The 23,414-nt window shown below is 44.0% G+C and overlaps 1 protein-coding gene across 1 annotated transcript in view; it reads left to right on the forward strand.

Moving 5' to 3' along the window:
• The window catches only part of B4galnt3 (beta-1,4-N-acetyl-galactosaminyltransferase 3), a 91,354-nt gene that overhangs the window by 24,167 nt on the left and 43,773 nt on the right, over nt 1-23,414 (forward strand). The window lies entirely within an intron of this gene.

Raw genomic sequence — 23,414 nt, forward strand, 5'->3', positions numbered from 1 at the left:
TGAAACTATTCTAAGAACAGGGAAGGGCGGATAAGGATGAATGATGAAGGGTGTAAATTTGACTAAGATATATTGTAAATACTTTTATAAGTGTCATAATTTACCCCCAGTACAATAATAATAATAAGTAAATAAAAAATAAAAACCGGTGATTCTTCTGACTCAGCCTCTGAAGTAACTTGGTATTATAGGTATGCACCACCGTGCCTGGCCTCAGACCAGGAATTAAAAAAAAAAAGAAAAAGAAAAAATAATCATGGTAACAACTACAATCTGTATGTAACATATGTAATGGGGATACCAGAAAATGGAGGAGAGAAAGGAGCAGAAGAAATATTTGAAGTAATAATGACTGAGAATTTTCTCAAATGAATGTCAATCACTAAGTAAGTCACAAACTCTGAAAACTCAGAAAACACTGAACAAGATAAACTCAGAAAACATTGAACAAGAAAAACACACAGAAACAAAAACTGCACCTTTGCATATCATCAGTCTTCAAAGATAATGAAAAACAATCTTGAAGAAGCCAGAGGAAAAAGTAACTTTCCTTCCTATAGAGAAGGAAAGATAAGAATAGTATCTGGCTTAACTTCAGAAACCATGCAAGCAAGGAGAGAGGGTGGAGTGGAATATTTGAAGGGTTGAGAGAAAGAAAAGAAAAAAACAACCTAAAATTCTGTATTTGACATTTCCTTCAAAAGTGAAGGAGAAATATTGTCTCAGATAAACAGAAGTTGAGGAAATTTGTGTCAGTAGACCTGGCTTACAAGAAATGTTGAGTTCTTCAGAGAGGAAGAAAATGATAGGTCAGAAACTTGAATCTACATAAAGGAAGAGCATTGGAGAGGGAATAAAGGTAAAATAAAAACTCTGCTTTTCTTATTTGTTGACCTGACAGAACAGTTTGTTCAAAATAATCACACACATACATGCTTATACATAAAATGAATGACAGCAAAGATACAAGGGACTGGAAGGAGGCGTTAAGAACATTTTGTTGAGCTAGGTGCTGGTGCCTCATGCCTGTAATCCTAGATACTTAGGAGGTGGAGACTGGGTTTGTGGCCAGCCAGGGCAAAAGTTTTTGAGATCTCATCTCAAGTAATGGCTGGGTGAGGTGATGCATGTCTGTCATTCCAACTATGTAGGGAAGCAGAAATAGGAGGGTCCTGGTTCAGGCTTGTCCAGGCATAAAGTGAGATCCTATCTCAAAATAACCAACACAGAAAGGACTTGGTGGAGTGGCTTAAGTGGTAGGTCACCTGCCTAGCAAGTGTGAGTCCCTGAGTTTAGCCCCCAGTACTGCAAACAAACAAACACAAAGGGGGGGGCAAGTGTGGTGGTACATGCCTATAATCCCAGCACTTGGGAAGTTGAGGCGGAAGGATCACCAATTTGAGGCTAGTCTGGGCTATATAGCAAGACATCCATCCACCCATCCACCCATCTATCAGTCATCTCGCTATCGTTACATATCGTTTCAATGAAGAGAATGGAGAGGAACATGTCATGCCAGCACTAGTGAATGGAAAACGGGAGTGGCTGTCTTAATTTTGGACAGAACAGCCTGTTAAATAAAGAAGGTTACCAGGGATAAAGAGGCTGTTGCAGAATGATGAAGTTGTCGGTACTCCAAGAAGACCTAAAGTCCTTACAGTGTATGTGCTACACAGCAGAGTGTCAAAATATGTGAAGTAAAAACTGATAGAACTACAAGATGAAGTAAATGAACCCTCTTGTATAGTTGGAGACACATCTGCTCTTTCAGGAACGGCTATATCCAGCAGGGAGAAAGTCAGTAAAGACATAGTTTAACTCAACACCATCCATCAACAGTGTATAACTGATGTCTATAGACTGTTTCATCCAAAAACTTCAGTACGCATTCTTCTCAGGCTCACCTGGAACATTCACCATGACAGGTGACATTCTGGGCCATATAGCACACATGTAAGGTGACAGAATCATACAACATCTGCTGTAAGACCACAGTGGAATTGAAGTAGAAACCAAAAACAGAAAGACAATGGGAACATCTTGAAATAGGTGAGGATTAAACAGGACACTTCCAAATCACACATGGAGCAAAGAAGAAATCTCAAGAGAATTTAAAAGTATGTTGAACTACATGAAAGTGGAACTTAATGGAATTTATGGGATGCAGCAAAAGCAGTGCTTAGAAATTTACAATACCGAATGCATGTATCAGCAAAGAAGAAGGGTCTAGTGTCAATAATCTAAACTTCCATCATAGGAACTAGAAAAAACAACGAATGAAATTCCAGAGAAGAAATACTAAAAATTGGAGCAAAAATCAGTGGAGTCAAATACAGGAAATGAGTGGAGAAAACCAACAAAACCAAAAAAGCAGGTTCTTAGAGCGCCTGCCTAGCAAGCGTGAGGCCATGAGACCCCTGTACTAACAAAAACCAAAACAAAACCAAAAAAGCAGGTTCTTTGAAAATATCAGTGAAATTGATAAACCTCCAATCTGGGGTAGCTAGGAAAAAAGATGACACCAATTACTAATACCAGAAATAAAAGAGTTCATTACTACCCATCTCACTGACACTAGAAGTGTAATAGAATATTATGAATAGCAACTCTGTCCACAGTATGATAACCTGGACAATATTTGGTCAATTATTTGAAAGACACAACCTGCCAAAACTCATACAGTAAGAGTACATTATCTGAATAGGTCTTTTATGTATTAAAGTGAATAAATAAAAAAAAAATAACCTTCCAAAACAAAAATCTCTAGGTCCGGGTGGGTTTACTGATACATTCTACTAAACGCTTAAGGAAGATGTTGCCAAGTCTCTACAGAAGATAGAAACAGAAGGAATATTTCCTAACTCATTCTCTGAGGCCGGCATTACTCTAATATCAAAACCAGACAAAGACATTATGTAAAAAGATAGATAAGGAACAGAGAAGAACGTCCTCAACAGTTAACATCACACCTCCAGCGAGAAGGAACAAAGCAGTGAAACCCCTCTCACCAGCAGTTTTCAGTGTAGGAATGGAAGTCCTAGTTAATGCAGTAAGACAAGAAAAGAAAACAAGATTGGGAAGGAAGGAATAAATTTCTCTTTGTTCAGAAATGACATAGTCCATATAGAAAATATGAAGAATTGGAAGGAAACTCCGGGAATTAGTAAGCAGGTATAGCAAGGCTACACTTATTTGCATTCGTATTTACCCAGCAGTGAACAAATGGAATTTGAAATTAATGACTTTTTTTGGTGGAACTGGGGTTTGAACTCCGGGCCTTACACTTGCTAGGCAGGCTCTTTACCACTTGAGCCACTCCGCCTGGAATTTGAAATTAAAAACACATTATTATTTACATTAGCGCCCACCAAAAATGAATTATTCAGGTGTATATCTAACAAACTATGTAAGACCTTGATGAGAAAAGCTGTAAAACTGATTAAAGGAATGAAAGGACCTCCCCATGGGTGGCTCACACCTGTAATCCTAGTTATTTGGGAGGTGGAGATTGGGAAGATCTCAGTTTGAGGCAAAAGTGTGTGAGAGTCCATCTCACCATAAGAGCTGGGTGTGGTGGCACATGCCTGTTGCAGTGGTGCATGCCTGTTGCAGGAATTATAATAGGAAGATCACAGTCTAGGCAAGCCGGGGCATGAAACAAGACCCTATTCAGAAAATAACAAGAACAAAAAGGGTTGGGGCATGGCTCAAGTGGTAGAGTGCCTGCCTGGCAAGAGCAAGACCTGAGTTCAAATCCAAGTACTGTTAAAAAAACAAAAAAAAAAAAGAATCAAAGTACTAAATAGTTATTCCATGTTCATGAACAGGAAGGGTCCAGATGTCAGCTTTTTCCAACTTGATTCAGTGCAATCCCAGTCTAAACTGCAGTGAGTTAGCTATGTTGTGAATGTCAACAACTGATTCTATGTGTGTATGTGTATTTTATATATTATATGTATTATATATATATAGTTTTTTTGAGACTGTGTAGCCCAGGTTGACCTTAAACTCAAAATCCCCCTACTTCAGCCTGCTGGCTGCCAAGACAATATTGAAGGAAAAGAACAAAGTTGGAGGACTGACCCTCTCTGATGTCAAGACACACTATAAACTACAGTTATCAAGACAGGAGGGTTACTGTCCAGGGGACAAGTAGATCAATGGAAAAGTAGTGAGCTTAGAAATAGACCCAATAAATACTGTCAACTTATTGTTACAAAGTAGCAAAGGCAAGTCATGGAGTTATCTCAACAAATGGTATTAGAAAAACTGGACAGCCTCATGTAAAAAAAAAAAAGATCTAGGCACAGGCTTTATACTTATCACAAAAGATTAACTCAAATGGGTCATAGGCCTGTGTGTAAAATTCAAAACAATAAAGCCCTTAGAAAATGACATAGAAGAAGACTGAAGACTTGGCTCAAATGGTAGCGCACCTGCCTAGCAAGCATGAGACCCTGAGTTCAAATCCTAGTACTGCCAGAAAGAAAGAAAAAATGACGTAGAAGAAGAAAACCTAGTTGACTGTGGGTTTGGCTGTGTATGGCTTTTTAGGTGGAAGTCAAGATCTATGAAAGAAACAATTGATAAGCTGGTCTTCATTAAAGTTTAAAACTTGTGCTTTGTAAAGGACAATGTGAAAAGACTAGAAGACAAGCCACAGACTGGGAGACAATATTTTCAAAAGACACTGGGGAAAGGACTGCTACAAGGATATACAAGAGACTCTTAAAACTCAACAATAGGTAAGGAACAGCCCCATGAGGAATGTGTAGGAAGGGGCACAGTGGAGCATGTGCATGGCCCTAGGTTGAGTCCCCAGGAACGACAAAAACAAAAGGCAAAACATCCAAACAGACACCTTTTAAAAAAGAAGTAGAGGCCAGGCATGGTGGTGCATGCCTGTGGTCCCAGCTACTTGGGAGGCTGAGGTGGGAAGACTCCTTGAGTCTAGGAGCACGAGGCCAGCCTGAGCGACACAGAAAGACCCTGTCTCAAAAAAGGAAGAGGAAATAAGCATATGGAAAGATGCTGAATGTCATGTGTCATTAGGGAATGGCAAATTAAAACAAAAATGCCACCATGCAGCTGTTAGAATGGCCACAGAAGTTGCTGATGCTGGCAGGGAGCGAGAGCAACAGGAATTCTGATTGCTGGTGAGCTTGTCACTTTGGAAGACAGTCTGATGCCTTCTTTTCAAACCAACGTCCTTTTTACCTTATTGTAAGAAACCAACATCTTCCCTACATAGTAGAAAATTACCTTTTTTTTTTTTTTTTTCCTCTTGGCAGAACTGGAGTTTGAACTCAGGGCCTTGTGCTTGCTAAGCAGGAACTCTTTGCTTTGTTCTGAGACAAGGCCTACTATGAAGCCTAAGCTAGCCTGGGACTTGCTTTGTAGCTCACACAAGTCTCAGATTTGCAGTCCTCCTGCCTCAGCTTCTCAAGTGCTTTGGTTCCAGGTATATGCCAACACACTTGGCTCTCTAGCAAGATTTAAAAACAAAACAAACACCATTTCAGCCACTTTCCTTAGCAGTTTCTGCCTGTACCCACGTGATTATTACATAGCTTCAAACATAGTTTTCCTTTCATCAAAACAGGAGAGCTGAAGCTGGGTGCCACTGGCTTATGCCTGTTATCTTAGCTACTTGGGAGGCTGAGGTTGGGAGGACAGAGGTTCGAGGTCAGCTCGAGCAAATAGTTCACAAGAGGTCTCCTCATCTTCAGCAGTAGAGCCCTGCTTTGTGAGCATGAAGCCCTGAGTTCAAATCCCAGACCCACCAAAAAAAGAAAAAAAGAAACGGAAGGGTCATCCATACTTCCAGCATGCCATAGGTGAAAAGTGTGATTACCTCTAAGGTTGCTTCCTGTTTCCAGCACTTGGGAGTAGCACCATATTTCCAGGCCTGTGCTCAGGGGCACCATGTACAGCTGTGCAAGTTGTACACTGCACAGGCCCCCCTACCTCCCAAGAGGATGAGTGAGGACCGAAATCCAGCCCACGTGTTTGTGAACGGCTTACATTTTTAAAGTGTGCTTTTTATTGTACTTTAAAGTACATGTATGTATTTTGTGTTTATATATGTGTATAAGAGATTTGTGTCCCTTCTCCCTAGCTTGTATTCCAGTATGCTTTCTTTTCTCTTTGTGGGTTTTCTTTGTTTTGTTTTGTGGTGCTACTTGGCAGGTGCTCTACCATTCAGCTGCACCTGCCGTGGTGGGACTTCCTGAGGGTAGGTAAACGTTGGAATTTGTTACTGATGTGTCAAGTCACCTGTCCAGGGTCATGGCAGAAAAAAGCCTGAGGGCTGTGAAATTAGAGAGCAAATGGTGACATGGTGTCCCACAGCCCAGCTCCCTAGGCTCCCTCGGCTCCCTCACGTCTTCATTCACTCTTGTTTTCTGCTGTGTGGGAACTGAACCCAAAGCCAATTTGTGCTCTGCCAGTGCTCTCCCACTGAGCGCTGCCTACTGAGCTGGAATGTAACACTCACCTTCAAAGTGTGCGACGGGGTGGTGTTTACTACGTCCATAATATTATACAGCCACCACTTGTTGAGTTTCAAAACACTTTTTATCATTTTTATCTTAAGCAATCACTTTCCATTCCTTTCCCTCAAGCCCCTGGCAACCTCTAATTTGTTTTCTGTCTCTATGGATTTGCCACTCTTGTATCTGCCTTCCTTAGCATGTTGTTTTTAAGATTCATCTACATTGTATCAGTGAGTGCTTTTATGGCTGAATAATACTCCATTTTGTTTTGGTAGTACTGGGGTTTGAACTCAGGGCCTCATGCTTGCTAGGCGGGTGCTCTACAGCTTGAGCCACTCTGCCAGCCCTAATAATCCATTGTATGGACCTACCACATTCTGTTTTTCCTCCCATCCACTGATTGGCATTTGGTTGTTTCGACCTTTGTGAGTAGGAGTTGTGAATAACACAGCTGTGGACATTGTTTGACCAATGTCCTGCTGTTCAGTTCTTTTGTACTTAGGAGTGGAGTCCTGGCTGTGTGGTTTACCTTTCTGCAGAACTGCCCTTCCTCCTCCTTGTTGAGCACTTAGCCAAGGTGGGGGGGTTTCCTCTGCCACCAGCATTCTTAAAGCTGCATCTTCTGGGCTGCTCTTGGGGAGGTCTTCCTGCTGCTTTTTGCTCTCTTGATCAGTACCACAGACACCCTCTAGCATGTGTGTGTGTGTGTGTGTGTGTGTGTGTGTGTGTGTGTGTGTGTTGAGGTACTGGGGTTTGAACTCAGTGCTTTGCACTTGCTAGCCACTCCCTCAACCCCAGTGTGTTTTGATTCCTTACTGAAGGCACTTCCAGTCCCTGTGGTCTTTAAGTCCCCTTCTGTGTATAATAATACTGGGTTTATTAGTCTCTTATCCCTCCCCATCCTCTTCCACACCCACCTCAGATTTCCCACTCAGTGGGTGAGCAATAAACAGCTACCTATCCTCTTCTGGTTTCTCTCTTTCTCTCTGTCTCCCCTCCATTGCCTGTCCTCTGCCAAGTTCTATGCTGTCACTGGGCTTATTAACACCCTGGCAGTGCCCCATGTTTGTCCCTGAAGACACATTGTTTTTCTCTCTTCTCATCTGATGTTGCTTCTGGTTGTTTGTCATGAAGCCTTTATTCTCCTTACTGCCGAGAGGTGGCTTTCAATGAGATGCTGTCCTTCCATAGCTGCCTCACCACCATTTTTACCTACGTCCAATTGCCACCAAAACCAGACATGTTAGGCTGCAGGTCCCTTCGAGGCCACACATGCTGATTTTGGATGCTCCAAACCAGTGCCCCACACCATACTGATGAGTGATGCTTGCTGACTGATGGTAAATTTAAATAACTACACCTGTGGCTCATTTAAAGTTGATTTTATTCCTCATTTTATTTTGTCCTTGGTAGATTGCTTGTGTCCATACCCACATCAATTCTAAACTCTCAGAAACAGGATTTCTGCACGTGTGAGATAATAGACTTGGTGTATGATGGGGAGGCAGGTGCATTATTTTTCTGTCTCTGTGACAAAATACCTGAAGATTTATTTTGGCTCATGATTTCTGTCCAGGTCAGCTGGCATCACTGCTTTTAGGCCTCTGGCAAGTGAGCAGCAGGAGGAAAGCTGCTCACTTCATAGCAGCCAGGAAGCAGAAAGAGAGAGAGAGAGAGAGAGAGAGAGAAGAGAGAGAGAGAGAGAAAGTCCAGGGACAAGATATATCCTTCAGTGACCTCCCCACTTCCAGCTAGCCTAGTCAGTATGACCTTATCAATAGATTAACCCATTGATGAACTTATGCCCTCACCATCCATCTCTCAATAGTGCCACCAGCAGGGGACTGAGCTTTTTGGGGGCATACTGCATATCCAAAACATAACAGCAGGTATGAATGAGATGAAAGGACATTTCCAGATAGGAATAACACGCTGAGGAAAGCAGATATGTGGGACCAAGTGAGCCGGGAGAAGACCCAGAAGACCAAGGTTGAAGAGTTTATACTGACAAGGCAGCACTTACAACTTTGACTTCTTGGATATTCCCAAGTCTGGCCTTACAGTGACTTCTTTCAGTATGCTGGACAGTCAGGGGACCCTGCTCTGTTCTGGAAAGGGTCTTGATGGTGTCATTTGATGTCTGAGTCCATTTTAATACTGCTGTAACAGAATACCTGAGACTGGGTAATTTATAAAGGACGGGATGTAGTTCTTACAGTCAGCTGGGAAGTCCAAATTTCAGGGCCCTGGATCTGGTGAGGGTCTTCTTGCTGTGTCATCCCATGGTACAAACCATACACATGAGAGAGAGGGGAACTTACCCTTATCAGACACTCCTGTGATTACTAACTCATTCCAGCAATAATGGCTTTCCTCCATTCATCCAGTCAAGCCTAATCATACCTAATTACTCAATACTACTGCTGCTTTGGGCTGGTGGAAGGGCTCAAGTTGTAGAGTGCCTGCTTAGCAAGTGAGAGATCCTGAGTTCAAGCCCCAGTACCACAAAGAAAAAAAAAAAAAAAAAGACGGCTGCCTCCTCAGTCTTACACCGCATAGTCTGTACCATTATTTGGGGTTGGTGGAGTGGCTCAAGTGATAGAACAACTGCCTAACAAGCATGAGGCCCTGAGTTTAAACTCAGTACCAATAAAAAAAAAAGTGTTTATTCAATTATAAATGACAAGGTGGTGAATCTCGGAACAGGACAGTGGAGCATTGGTGTGTGGCAAAGCCCAGAGACTGTTATAATGTGAAATATGAGGATGAGACTTTTGGGGGAGAATGGGGAGCTTTTAAGAACCAATGTTCTTCCTTTGGAAAGCTTGAGTTGGTAAGGGTGCCATCATGGAAATATGGAAACTGCCTACAAAGCTGTGTTCATTCCTTAAGATCCAAGCAGGAAACTTGAGTAAATGAAGCATATGGGAGAGCCCTAGTTTGTAGGACAGAGCCTGTCCCCATAGAAACGTCAAAGTCGATCATGGTGGTAATAATCCCAGTACTTAGGAGGGTAAGGCAGGAGGATCGAGAGTTCAAGGCCAACCTGAGCTACATAAAATGGAACAAAACCATTGTTAAATGGCTGGGTGCTGGTGGCTCATGCCTGTAATCGTAGCTATTTGGGAGGCTGAGGTCAGGAGGATTGAAGTTTGAGGCCAACCCAGGCAAATAGTTTGCATGATCCTATCTCCAAAGTAACCAGAGTAAAATGAGCTGGAGGTGTGGCTCAGGTGGTAGAGCACCTGCTTTGCAAGCATGAAATCCTGAGTTCAAACCCCAGTCCCACCAACAAAAAAAAAAGTTGTATGAATAAATGAGAAGTCACTACTTGGCCGCAACCCCTTATTTCCATTGATTATGAGCCCCGCTTTGCCAGTTTGTTCTACTTTTTAAGAGAAAATAGAAACTGAGAGTTTTTTGTGCAGTTTCTGGAGTTTTAAATGTTGGCTCAAACTTATTGAAAGCACCATGAACTATATGGACTTTGCATCTCCAAACATAAGGCTTTGATCTCTAGCAGATCCACACGGTTTTAGGAGAAGCAACTCAATTTGCTATCTTTCACCTGGAGAGCTGCACAAAGGCTTTGGGAGCATTTTAAATGGTGAGGGTAGAAGTTTTCTTTCTTTGTTTTGTTTTGTTTTGTTTTGGTGATACTGGGGTTTGAACTCGGGGCCTCACACTTGCTAGGTGGGAACTCTACTGCTTGAGTAACTCCACCAGCCCTGGGAGGCTCTGAATTGTGCTCATGGTTTGGTTCCTACTGGGTCTTGCTGGGTGAATCAAGTTCTGCCTGTGCCAAGGCTCCAGTGGCAGGTGGAGGGAGCAGGACAGCTGAGTGGGGCAGAATGGTGTAGTGACAGGAACATGGCCTTTGGGGCCTGGACATTCTGCAGGTGCACAGCAGTCCCGTCATCCCACTCCTGCTGCCATACCAATGGAGGTAAATGGCTTCTGCCCTAAATCCCCTGGGTGCTCCAACCCTGGGTCCTCCAGATTACCACACAACCCAGCCATGTGGTCGTTAGTGGGGCTGTAGGACAGTGCCCCGTTGCCAGGGCTGGCATCCATTCTTGAACCAGTGCCTGTGCTGGGGTGCTCACTAAGTACTTTGAACTCAGCCCTGGATAAATCTGAGTTTGAACCCTGGTTCCAGTTTTTGTTTTGTTTTGTTTTGTTTTTGAGAAAGGTCTCATAATGGTCTCAAACGCCCAAGTGCTGGGATTATAGATGTGTACCACCACACCTGGCTTGACTCTACTTCTTACTTGACTGAGTATTCCTTGGCACATTACTTAAGCTGGAGAGTTTTCCTTTCTTCATCCATAAATGGGAATACTACTACTAATATTTGCAGGGTTGTTGTGAAAAGTATGTGAGATAAGGCTACCATTGTTATTTTCAATACTTTAAGCAGGAAAACAGCATCTTTTCTCACTTTATTTATTTACTGGTTCTGGGGATTGAACTTTGGGCTTTGTGCATGCTCAACAAGTATTCTACCACTGAGCTATACCCTTAGCCCCTCTTTTCTTACCCATGTCTTTCATACACAGTCTTGGAGAAAACTATAGGCTGGGAATTGCATGACCCATTGGGTCCAAAAGTTGGTGGTGAACAGTTGGTGCTCATGAACCACCTATGGAGCTTAAGAAATTCTTTTTCAGTGGGTGCGGGTACCCAGGAATCAGCATCTTTACCAAGTGCTCTTCAGTGATCATAACTGACAGCTGAATGTGGGAGTCATTCTCTTCTGTCTAGGACAGTGACAGTGGCCTCTCCTGCATCTGCCTCTTCACCCACAACCTGGGATGCAGGCCGCATTGTCCCTCCAGCAGGAGCTCCATCCACAGGAGGGCTGATGGCCCATTGAGTGCTTCTGAGCCAGCGTGGGCAAGGCCCCACCCTTTGTTGCAGACCTTGTCCCACCTCCCCTAAGTCTGAGAGCAAAGGTGAGGGAAGATCAAGCCAGAGCATCTTGCTGGGCTTCAGGATGACACACACGCACGCACACACACACACACACACACACACACATGCACACATGCACACACGGGGGAGATCAGCTTAAGCAGGTTCGCTTGTTTTTGAGTGTTTTCCCCATCACATCCCCCCAGGGCACGGACCCAGTTGGCTGACCTTGTGCAGGCCACCTGTTGACTTGACGGGCTTCCTGTTTCCTAAACTGGGTCCCAAGCACTCCCTCCCGCCCTCTGGGTGTCAGGTGCTTTGACTTGCTGCAGCTGTCATGGTTGAGTTGAGTGCACCTTCTGCCTGGCAGCCACACTCAGTGCCTCTTGGTGGGGCCTCCCTTGGATGGAAACCATTGATTGCAGCCTTAGGGGATCTGCTCCCAGGTTGCATTCCAGATGATATGGACACAGAAGATGACATAGGGAGGTAGTGCTAAGAGATGTGGTAAGAGACATGCAGAGAAAGAAAGGAGAAAACAGTTGGTGGGGTGGGGAGGGTGGGGAAGAAGTGAAGACTGGGGAAGAGAAAGGCCAAGAGTGATTTACATAGGGCAGTGAAGTTAAGATCTGAAGGCTGTGGAAGGTGGCTTAGTGACAGAGCACTCACCCAGCATGTGTGAAGTGGAGAGGGGCAGGATCAGAAGGTAGGGAGGAGGTGAGAGGCAGAGGATAATCCTTGCCATTACTTGATGCATCGTAATGTCCCTGATAACTCTTCTTTTGGTTAAGAAAAAGAAACTCCTAGTTACACAAGATTAGGAGTGACTCCACAGAGCCAACAAGGGAGCAAGTCTGGGGTTTGCACTCCTGGCTGATATTTCACAGCCTTGAGATCCCAAGGGCTGCAGGGTGTGTGCTTAGTGACTCATCGGACCACAAGGCCTCCGGGATTTACAGCCTTAGCCTTGCATACCTGCTGTCTTACCTACACCATCTACCTAGTGACCACATCCCACCATCTCCAAGGTCTCTAGCTTTGCCTCCCCGCCGCCCTCTTCTTTCCTCCAGCTGCCTCCTTCCTCCTCAAGGTCCTTGCTTCCTGGGAACCTTGACTTCTTTGCAGCCAGCTGCCAAATCCTCCCAGGGCTCTTGTACAAAGCCTTTTTCCTGTCTGGATCTCAGATTTCTGACCTGAAAAATGAACCCCGGGCTCACTGTGAACTCCTTGCTGTGTAGAGCTGTGAACTGTTTAGGAAACTTGTTGCCTGTCAGATGAAAAATGCAAAATCCAGCTTCCGCTCCTCTCTCCCACTCCCCCTACCTGCTCCTAAAACAAGTCTTGTTCTTTCCTTCCTACTGTTTACCCCACTGATAAGCTTTGATTGCCAAAGGCAAGTCACTTATGTCTGTGAACCTCCTCATACCTCCATTCCCCAGGCTACTGTGACCTCTTAATAGTGGCAATTCCTGAAGTGGACAACTGCTGAGCATGAGCGTCCATTGCTTTCTTTGAAGAAGCATAAATGTGATACATGCGCACTGTGTTTCTCATCATACCTTTTTTTTTTTTTTTGGTGGTACTGGGGTTTGAACTCAGGGCCTCACACTTGTGCACACTGTTTTTAAAAAGGAAAGAAAAGCACTGGAAGTGTGGCTTTGCAAGCACGAAGCCCTGAATTCAAACTCCAGTCCCGCAAAAAAAAAAAAAAAAAAAGAAAAGGAGGGAGGGAAGGAGGAAAGAAGAGAGAGAGAGAGAGAATCTGGGCTAGGGGTGTAGCTCAGTGGTAAAGCACTTGTCTAGCATGCGTGGATTCTGTCTCCTTTTTCCTCTGGGAAAAAATGTTTTTAAAAATGCAATATTATAGACTTGAATTTAAGTGAAATATAAAAACCACTGATCCTCTCACCTGTCCTAAACCATCATGAAATTTGTCTCAAATCCAGTGCTCTCCATCCCTTGTCTAAATATTGAGTGAATTCTTATTTAAGTGTCCGTGACCTCTTATTTGAGGTCATTCTTGGGCACAATGTATCACACAAAGTCTGCATTCATAAGTATCTGTTGAAAGAAAGAAAGGATCAATGAGATACTGAGTACAAAACAAGAAAATTGGACTAACATTCAGGTCTGTGTTCTGTATCTTACTTGTTGGTTGAAATTAGGAGAATCAACCTCTTTCTAAAAGAGCCTCAGTTTCTTTTTATTTATTTTTTATTAGCATAAACTAATTGTACAAAGGGGTTATATTGTGACATTTATAATAATGCATATAATGTACTTTGATTAAATTCACCTCATCTACAATACTCTTTCTTAACCACCCTCTCTCCTCCCCCCTCTTTTTTTTTTTAACACTTTTGGGTGAGTTTCATTATGCTATTTGCATATATATATATAGTACTTCTATAATATTCACCTCCGTCACCTTCTTTTCCTCTCCTGTTGATTCCTCCCCAAAGCAGCCACTCTTTTAAAGTCATATCATATGATTATTTTTTTAGGTCTAGATTCCACATACAAACAAAAACATGTGATATTTGTCTTTCTGAGCTTGGTTTATCTCGCTTGACATGGTGATCTCCACTTCCATCCATTTTCCTGCAAATGACATAATTTCATTCTTCTTTATGGCTGAGTAAGACTCTATGGTATACATGTACCACATTTTCTTTATCCAATCTTTGTTGCACCCAACAACTGGCTGTTGTGAATAGTGCTATAAACACTGGTGTGCAGGTGTCTCTTGTGTGATGATTTACATTTCTTTGGAGAGATGACCAAGAGTGGTATAGCAGGATCATATTGTAGTTCTAGTTTTAGTCTTGAGGAACCTCATACTAATTTCTTTCATGGCTGTACTAATTTACATTTCTATATCAGAGTTCCTTTTGCCCTTTGCCTCCTCACCAGCAATTGGTTTTGTTGTTGTTGTTTTGTTTTGATGATAGCCATTCTGTGTGGGGTGAGATGGAATCGCAGTGGTGTTTTGATTTATATTTCCTCTATGGCTAAGCATACTGAACATTTCTTCATGTATTTATTAGCAGTTTTTACTTCTTTTGGGAACTGTTCAATTCATTTGCCCATTTATTAATTGGATTATTAGTTTTTGAAGTACTGGGGTTTAATTTTTGGAGCTCTTTATATATTCTGGATATTAATCCTTTGTCCAATGACTAGCTGGCAAAGATTTTTCTCCCATTCTATGGATTCTTGATCTGGAAATTGCTTCCTTTGATGTGCAGCTTTTTAATTTGATGCAATCCCATTTGTCAATTCTGGAGCAACTGGAGTCCTATTTAAAAGTAACTACCTAAGCCTATCTCTTAAAGTGCTTTTCTACTGTGTTTCCTGTAGTAGTTTCAAAGTCTCAGGGGTCTTACATTTAGATCTTTGATCCATTTTGAGTTGATTTTTTGTATAGGGCGAGAGATAGAGGTCTAGTTTTAGCTTCTACATGTGGAATCTAGTTTTCCAACACATTTCTCCAAGTAATTTTGGATGCTTTGCTGAAGATCAAGTGGCTTCACTGTGTGATCTTATTTCTGGTTCTTGTGTTCCATTGATCTGTGCATCTGTTTTTGTGCCACTGCCATGCTGTTTTTCTTACTATGGCTCTGTAGTATAATTTGATATACTCCAGCATTGCTCTTTTTGCTCTGGATTGCTTTGGCTATTCGGGGTCTTTTATGCTTCCATACGAATTTTAGGATTTTTTTTCTACTTTTTTTTGAAGGATGACTTTGGAATTTTGATGGGGATTGCATGAATCTGTAGACTGCTCTCAGAAGTATAGTCATTTTCACAATATGAATTCTACTGATCCATGAACATTGGAGGTCTTTCCATCTTCTAATGTCTTTTTTTGGTTGGTTGTTAGTGGCACTGGGGTTTGAGCTCAGGGTCTCACCTTGGCTAGGCAGGAGCTCTACCACTTGAGCCACTCCATCAGCCCTTTTAATGTCTTCTTGAAGAGTCTCAGTTTCCTTAAAATTGGGTTAGTAATTCATGCCTTCCCTACACCTGAATGGATGGGATCTTTGATGTCAGTAATTTGATGACAGTGATGGTGCCAGCACCATGCCTGGCACAGGGTGAACCTCCGTGAAAGCTTGTTGACTTGGGTTGTAAAGGGCCCTAGCTGTCACTCTGTCTGCTGGTTTTAAATGATCCTGCTGAGCAGAGCCTGTACTGAGCTGTAAGGAAGGGGTAAGAGAAATTGTCAGCCTGGCCTCAGGGAGCTTAGGGTTTGCCTGGGGAGATGAGCCAAGTCCTACGCAGTGGAGCTGCAATCCTACAGATGCAGACCCAGGGAGGATTTAAGAAGGAGAAAGGGAGGAAGGCATAGGAAGGGGAAGGGTACCTACTGGAGGGTTTGGAATGATGAGAGATGGGTGGTTTGAGAAGAATGAATGGATTAATTTTAGGCCAGCTTTCATAGGCTCAGACAGGATATCGATATGTGATGTCACCTGTTGCTTCTTCCCCAGATCTCAGCTTCCAGTAAAAGGAAGGAAAGAAAGCTAGAGAAAGGTAATTAGAGAAGAAAGCATGAGTCAGGAAAGGAAAAGGGCTCAGGAAAGCCAGGAGTGCAGACAGAAGATAATTTGTAGAGAAGGTTGCCAGTGGCCTCTGAGATCTTGAAATCCAGAGTTACCCAGAAGCTGCCAGAAGGCACTGGTAATGGTTATGGGTTTTATGGGGAGAAGGGACAATTAAAGAGGTGTCCAGTCACAGATAACAATCATGGGCAGCGGGTGGGAGATGAGAGGGAACTGATGCCCTCACATTAGAAATGGTGTCTGCTGAGATAAGGGAAGCACCCAGACACGGGCAGTGTTGGTGTCCTGCCACCTTGGTGCCTTCTCCTCATCTTTCTGCTCTGGGTTTTGATGGAATCAAAACCTGACTCGTGTAGGCTAGAATGAAGCAGAGGCTTCAGTACAATCACAACAGGAAGTTAAGTTTGTGTTTGGAATCCCTTTTATTGGACACTAACAAGGAGAATGGGTTTGAAGGTGATCTTAACAGCCACGGCCCGCAGAACCTCAAAGTACAAATTATATATAATATACACGTAATGGTGTTTGTCTTGTGTTTTCACTGATTCCAGTAACGTCCTGGAAAGGGATGGCATGATATTAAAACAGAAAGCTCACCACTCGCTCGCTCACCACTCGCTCACTCACCACTCGCTCAGCATGGACGAGCAGCAGAACTAGGATGGAAATCTAGGTCTGACTTCTAGATCCAGGATTCCATCTGCTTTGACTCCCAGGTTAAGACATTTACCTCAGGCAGGGCTTGGCACGTGCTGTATCTTTCTTGGTTTAACTCCATTCTGTTTAGTCTCTCTATTACTACCCATCCACACTGTTTACGTACTAGTTTGTAAGTAACTAGTTTGTATCAGCTTATATATATATATATATATATATTGGTGCTTTTGTAAAAGACTTTCCTCCTTTGTATTAATGTAGTATCCTCAGATTTGAGGACACACTCCTCAAAGTTAGGTAGCCAAAGTGTATGTATTTATTGAACATGTGGTTTTTGTAATATGTGTATTTTCGAAGGCCTGAATCTATCTAATTAACATATGTATTACCTCACATATTTATCATTCTTGTGATGAGAACATCAATCATCCCCTCTTAGCACTTAGCGTTCTTTTTTTTTTTTGGTGGTGGTGGTACTGGGGTTTGAACTCAGGGCCTCACACTTGCTAAGCAAGCATGCTACCACTTGAGCCACTCACCAGCCCCCTTTTTGTGATTTTTGTTTGTTTGGAGATAGGGTCTCACAAACTATTTACCCAGACTAGCTTTGATCCTCCTGATCTCTGCCTCCTGAGTAGCTGATGTGCATATACAGTCATAAGAGAATTTGTCACAGGGTTTAACAGATGGGTAACTAGGAAATTAGCTCGTTACTTGGTAACTCTGATTTGATACACTTAGCTTTGCCTCTCTTCCTAGAACCAGTTAACATCTGCTAGAGGAATAGAAGGATGGGTGGCCACCAAGCTGATCTCATCCAGAGGAGTGACAGCAGCACCAGTGGTTCTTACAACAGCCCCCTCCTCTGTCCCAGTGCCCACCTCTGCTTCTACCCCTGGTCTCCCAGAGCCCTAGGGAGGGCCCTGCTGCACTGTGTCCATCCCCATCCCTTGGTTTGGAGAAGGGCTTTAGAAAGCCCTCAAATCAAGAACTGGCTCTTGCTGAGAATTGGGGGTATGGGGGATTTGTTCCATCCTTGGTTTGACTTTGTGATTTCTGGCCTTTCTCACGCTTTTCTGTCCTATTTTCAGAGCATTCCCACTGAGTGAGATGTTGTCTGCCTGCCACACTCATTGTCATGGCAGAAGACCCTTGTTTCACATTACCCAAGCCCAGGATTCCTATCTGCAGGGAGATAGGGTCTGAATAGGTCTGCCTCTCAAATTGTCCTGCATTTGGATTGATAGGTGTTGGCGAGGAAAGAGTTGAGGGAGCTGGAAACAAAGCTGTGGGGAGCCCGCCAAGGATTTTCAAGCCTCTCCCATGAAGAGCCCTAGATCAGACAAGTGGGAGAGTTGCCACTTGCAACCACATCCATCTTTTTATTTTCTTCTTTCATTTGCATAGATTTGAGCCAGTTAAGCATCAGCCAATCATCTTCTTAGAAATCAGACTGTAACCCAATTTGTCTCTCATTTTTTTTAACCTCTAAAACTGCACAGGTATAGTACAACATACCTATGCGTATATCCCTGAAAAATTTTATGTGGTTCAAATTGTTTTTTAGGGACTGAATTATTTTAAATGCACATACATATAAGCCGTTATATTTGTAGACATACGTACATTCTCAAATAAACTTTTTATTTTAGAATAGTTTTACATTTCAAACAATTGCAAAGATATTAGTTATTTACCTCACATCTAGTGTTCTCTAATATTGTTCTTCTTTAGTTGTATTTGTCACAATAACCAGTATCAGTTCATTAATATTAACTAAAATCCATGCTTTTTTTTTTTTTTTTGTGAGGCTGGGAATCAAACCCAGGGCCTCATGTATGATAGGTAAGCATCCCAGCCTGCAATTTTTTTTTTTTAATTGCCTTTCAGCCCTTTTTCTGTTTCATAGTCTCATCTATTTAGCTATCCTGGCTTCTTCGGTTCCTCTTGGCTGGACAGTCTTAAATATTTGTTTGATAGCTTCACTTTTGTCACGTAGATGGCAGTCTTTTTTCACATGACTTTTTTGACCATCTTTCTGGGTAGATGTGTAAGACCTTCCACACTTGTGTCTGTGTGTATTTTGTGGTGCTGGGGATGGAACCCAGGGCCTCATTCATGCTCAGTGGATGCTTTACCTTGAGCCACACTCCAGCCCCATCCACACTTTTGTGCACTGAGTTCTCTTGGGGGCTGTGCCCCATCAGTATTCACTGACCTGTGTAAGTGAAGGGCCCTGTGTAAAAGTGTCAGGGGCTTATGTGTTGTCTAGTGAGTTACAGATGCCTCCTGCTCCCTTGGAGTTCTGACACTATCAGAAACAGGCACACTGATGTGAGTGATCCCACAGAGCTCAGGACTCTGTCACCATTGACCCTCACCCCATGTATGGATCTGCGTGTGATAGTTCGCATTTGTGTTTGAAATGCTTTCCCATAAAAGGACTGTGCCTGTCTTAGGAGGTCCTACAAAAGAAAAGAACTTGGTGGGTTGGTGGAGTGGCTCAAGTGGTGGAGCACCTGCCTAGCAAGCTTGAGACTCTGAGTTCAAACCCTAGTACCACCAAAAAAAAGCCACGTGAACCATCCAACAGTGAGACCACTGGATATGTCTAGCAGTGCTTGGTGGTGACCTGTCAGGATGCCCGAGTAGTGGGGTTAGAGTACCACCAGTGGTAGAGCACCTGCTTAGCTTGTGAAAGGCCTTGGATTTGAATCCCAGCACTCTCCTCTACCTCAAAAAGAAAGAAATTTTTTTTGTGGGGGGGCACTGGGGTTTGAACTCAGGACCCCGTGCTTGCTAGGCAGGCACTCTTACCACTTGAGCCACTCCACCAGCCCAGAAATAAACTTCTGATGTCATCAACTGCAACTTGAAGTGGTGAGAAAAGTGATCTAGCCCAAGGTCCCACAACCACTGCAGCAACTCCCTCTTTTCTCTTCTCCTCCAGCTCCAAGCTCCCAACTAGGGCAGCATCCGATTCATATTAATGAATGAATGAAGATAAAACTTCCGGATCCTTCAAATTCTCTTATCACCTCAGAAAGGCCAGTACATTTCAGCTCTCTGCACATATCCCTTAGAATAGGTCAGAGTCTCAGATCTGCCTTAAGCGCTCCTGCTTAAATCTCACCGTCCCACAACCTGGCTGGCTCACCACCTTAGCCACACCCTCTTTCCTCTGCCCTCTGACTTACTCAGGCCCCTGCAGCAGAGCTCCAGAACCACTCTCCCCTACTGGACACTGTTGGAAACGGACTTCTTTTAAGACTGAGCTCCTCAGACATGGGACTTGAGAGCTAGACAGCTCTCTGTAAAACAGCAGAAATCACTTCTCAGAGAGGAGCAAGGAAGCCAAGGTCCTTCCCTCCCATACAGCCTTGCAAGTGTGAGCAGAGTCACTGTGGCCATCTGTGGAGTTGCTCCACTCAGGCAGGTGGAGACTCGGCTGGTTTTTCTTACCCACTGTGGACTCTCTGCCAGGCCCCAGCAGGTATTTGAGACAGACACACTCTGATGACACTGCTTCCCCATCATCGCCTGCCCTCCAAGGCTTCAAAGATGATGGGTGACCTGTCCTGAAGCCAAGGAGGTGGAGAACATCTTTTCCCACTGACTGTCAGTTGTGACTGTGCCTCCCTGTCTTCTAGAACACAGACCCCATGGAGGTGGGATGGATAGGCTCCTTGAGCCAAAGGCTGACAACACTTGCATTTTGCAAGAGCTTAATAATAAATGAGTGTTAGAAGGCAGTTTGGGGCCTGTGTTTTTGGAAGTCCATCTGCAGGGAGAGGACAGTAGAGAGTGAGGTTTCCAGTACAGGAGGGACTTGGGAAGTAACACTGAGTGAGGAGAGGGGACGGCCTCCTGGGGGATTTAAATGATGCTGAAACTGGATCTAGAATCAGAGGAAAAAAACCAGCTTTGCTCTCTGGGAGTGTTGATCTCCCCAACTCTGATTTCATTGACCTAAATCAGGTCCCTGCTCTTACTTGCTGGGACCTATTTTAAGAGAGTCTTATAACTACACAAAGGCGGAAATGCCTGGTGTTGGGTGGCGAGGAGGATGTGGTTCCACTCCAGGACAGGATCTGACTCAATCACACTTCCTTCCTGGTTTCCAGGCTGTCAGGAGGGATGGCTGTGCCCTGGTGTTTGGAAGGAGGTATCCCTACCAGAAGCGGGTTGTTCTGAGCTTGTCCTAGGGAAGTTACAGCCAGCCTGCCTAATATGTGCCTCTCCCAATGCTCTGGGCAGTGGGGCGAAGTGGGAACTAGAAGGAAAGGGGACCAAGAAACCTCTTCTCCATCGTACCCCTTTTTCATCTCTTGCTGTCCTGCACTGAAAGTACCCACTTTTCCGTCAGCTGTTACTAGACCTGCTGCTTTTCCCCAGGATGGAGATCTGTTTGACATACTTGTGCTCCCTTCCCTGGCCTAGTGGGTTCAGTCTGAGTTTATTGAATTGAAAATGCACAGGGCTTTGAGCTTGGAGAAATAAGGCAAAGTGATGGAACTAAGTTGCCTAAGCTAGTTCAAGGCTCCCAACTCAAAGCAGGTTTTGACAGCGGTGGGGCACCGTGAAAAACAGCTCTGGGGTACTGCTGGGTGGGACTGAGGCCTGACAGCCCTGGGCAGAGAAGGACTATAGACAATTTTGTACACGAAGGGCTGGGGTAAAGCTTAATGGTAGAGTGCTGACTTAGCATGTGTGAGGCCCTGGATTCTATCCCCAGTACTGCAAAAAAAAAAAAAAAAAAAAGGGTGGGGGGAGTTGAGTTGTACTTTTTTGGACATAACAAGACTTTGAGGAACCAGGAACTCCACAGAATCCACCTAGATGCTGAACTGGTTGCCTGATGGCTTTGTTAGCCCTGGAAATAAGAAGGCTATTGTGGTGGGTTGGTGTGGCCTCCTTGAGGTGACCAGTGATAGGGGTGGCAACTCCCCGCTGATCCTCAGGTTTCTTCCTGCTGTGATCTGAGAAATACTTTGTGGGGAGTAGTAGGCAGCAGGAGAGGCTGGTAAGGGGAGTCAGATAGGCCAAGAGGGATACAGGCTTTTTCCAGAGCAAGTCAGACTTGTGAGCTGTTTTCCCCGCCTCCTGCCCAAGGGTGCAATGTGAGTCATTTAATCTAATTGGTTTAATAAGTAAACGATCTGGCTACAAAAAGGAGGAGGTTGAGTATGTGAGGGAAGGGCTGTGCTATCTACAAATCCTACAGAGTCAGCTTTGAAAAGAAACCTGTTGCCAGCTCTCTAGGGACTCGTGATAATTAAACTGGGGGTGGAGATGCTTGGGGAAGGAGGGAGAATGGAGAGACCCAGATGTCCGGTAGAAAGGTAGAGGCCATAGTAGGTCATAGGTTCTCAATGCTCATCTTTAAAAAAAAAAAAACATACATTAAAGTATACAGTTCAGTGGTAGAGCCTAACATGTACAAAGCCTTGGACTCGATCTCCAGCATTAGAAAAGAGAAAAGAAAGATACAATTCGGTTGGTTTGTTACAGCAACCATCAATCGATCAGCATCCTTCCATCCCCAGCACTGACAACCACAAATCTTATTATTCATTATTTTAGGGTCTCCTTTGTAGCTCGGGCTGTCCAGGAACTCAAGATCCTTCTGAGTGCTGGTATTATCTATTTCTTTCAAGGCAGAGTCTGGCTACGTTGCCCAGGCAGGTCTCAAACTCCTGGGTTCAAGTGCTCCTCCTGCCTCAGCCTCCCAAGTAGCTGGAACTACGGGTACAAGCTGTTGTGCGTGGCTAAAGCCTTTTTAAATTGAATTTTTTTTTTTCTTTGTGGTCCCAGCCCTGAGGATTTCTGACTTTGGCTTTTGTGGAGCAGGAGTTGCCATTTACTAAGATGGCAAGTTGGAGAGGCCCAGGTTTGGGAGGGAAAATCAAAAGTTTGATTTTAGACACATTAAGTTTGAGATACCTGGATGGCACACATGTGGGCAGTGAATTAATCAGATGTACAGGTGAGGTTAAGAGAGCCGGCAGGGCAAAGCTAAGGAAGTCAACATGCAGGTGATTTGAGTAGCAAGTAGACAGGAAGTTCTGGACTAAGCCAGCCACAAGGAAGTTTGTCCAGGGCTTAAAAAGATAGGAAAAAAGAGCATTTAGTAAAAGGACAGAGGAGGCGCTCGTGGGAAAAGAGAGAAGATTGCAGGGGACCTGCTCTGTGACTCTGTGATTCAGGGGAGGGTAGTGTTCCCATGTTAGTTCCCCTTATTTTAGGGGAAAAGAAAAAACTTCTGGGTTCCAGTCTAGGACCCGCAGCAGGTGTCTGGGTGGGGCTTGGAGATGGCCCTGTAGAATCTAGGTCTCATGAGGGCCAGTGATTACCTGTATTGCCCAACTCAGCAACACCTCCTACCCAAAACACCTATGCAAGATCTCCTCGCTGGGAAGTCCTCTCTGACCACCAGGATCCTCCTCAATGAATCCCAGGAGCCTTTCTTTGGTGCTCCATTGTGATGCTGGCCGTGTTACTGTGTCCCAACCGGAGGGAGGTGGTGGGCTTTGCATTAGCAACCACGCAGAGCTGTAGCTGGTTCCTTGGCTTCTGTTTCCTCTCGGTAAATGGTCCACCGTGATGCTAGCTTCACAGGGCTGCTGTGAGGAGTAGCTGGGCAGTAGTGGAAGTTGTGGACTTTGAAACCACACAGAACTAGTTTGAATCTTGTTCAGCCACTGAGGAGATCTGAAGCAAACAGGTGATCTGTGAAAGCTCAGGCTTAATAATATGAGAACAGGGAGAGGAACTCTTTATGGGT

Source organism: Castor canadensis, chromosome 6, assembly GCF_047511655.1.
Source record: "Castor canadensis chromosome 6, mCasCan1.hap1v2, whole genome shotgun sequence".
In the NCBI taxonomy this organism is placed as follows: domain Eukaryota; kingdom Metazoa; phylum Chordata; class Mammalia; order Rodentia; family Castoridae; genus Castor; species Castor canadensis.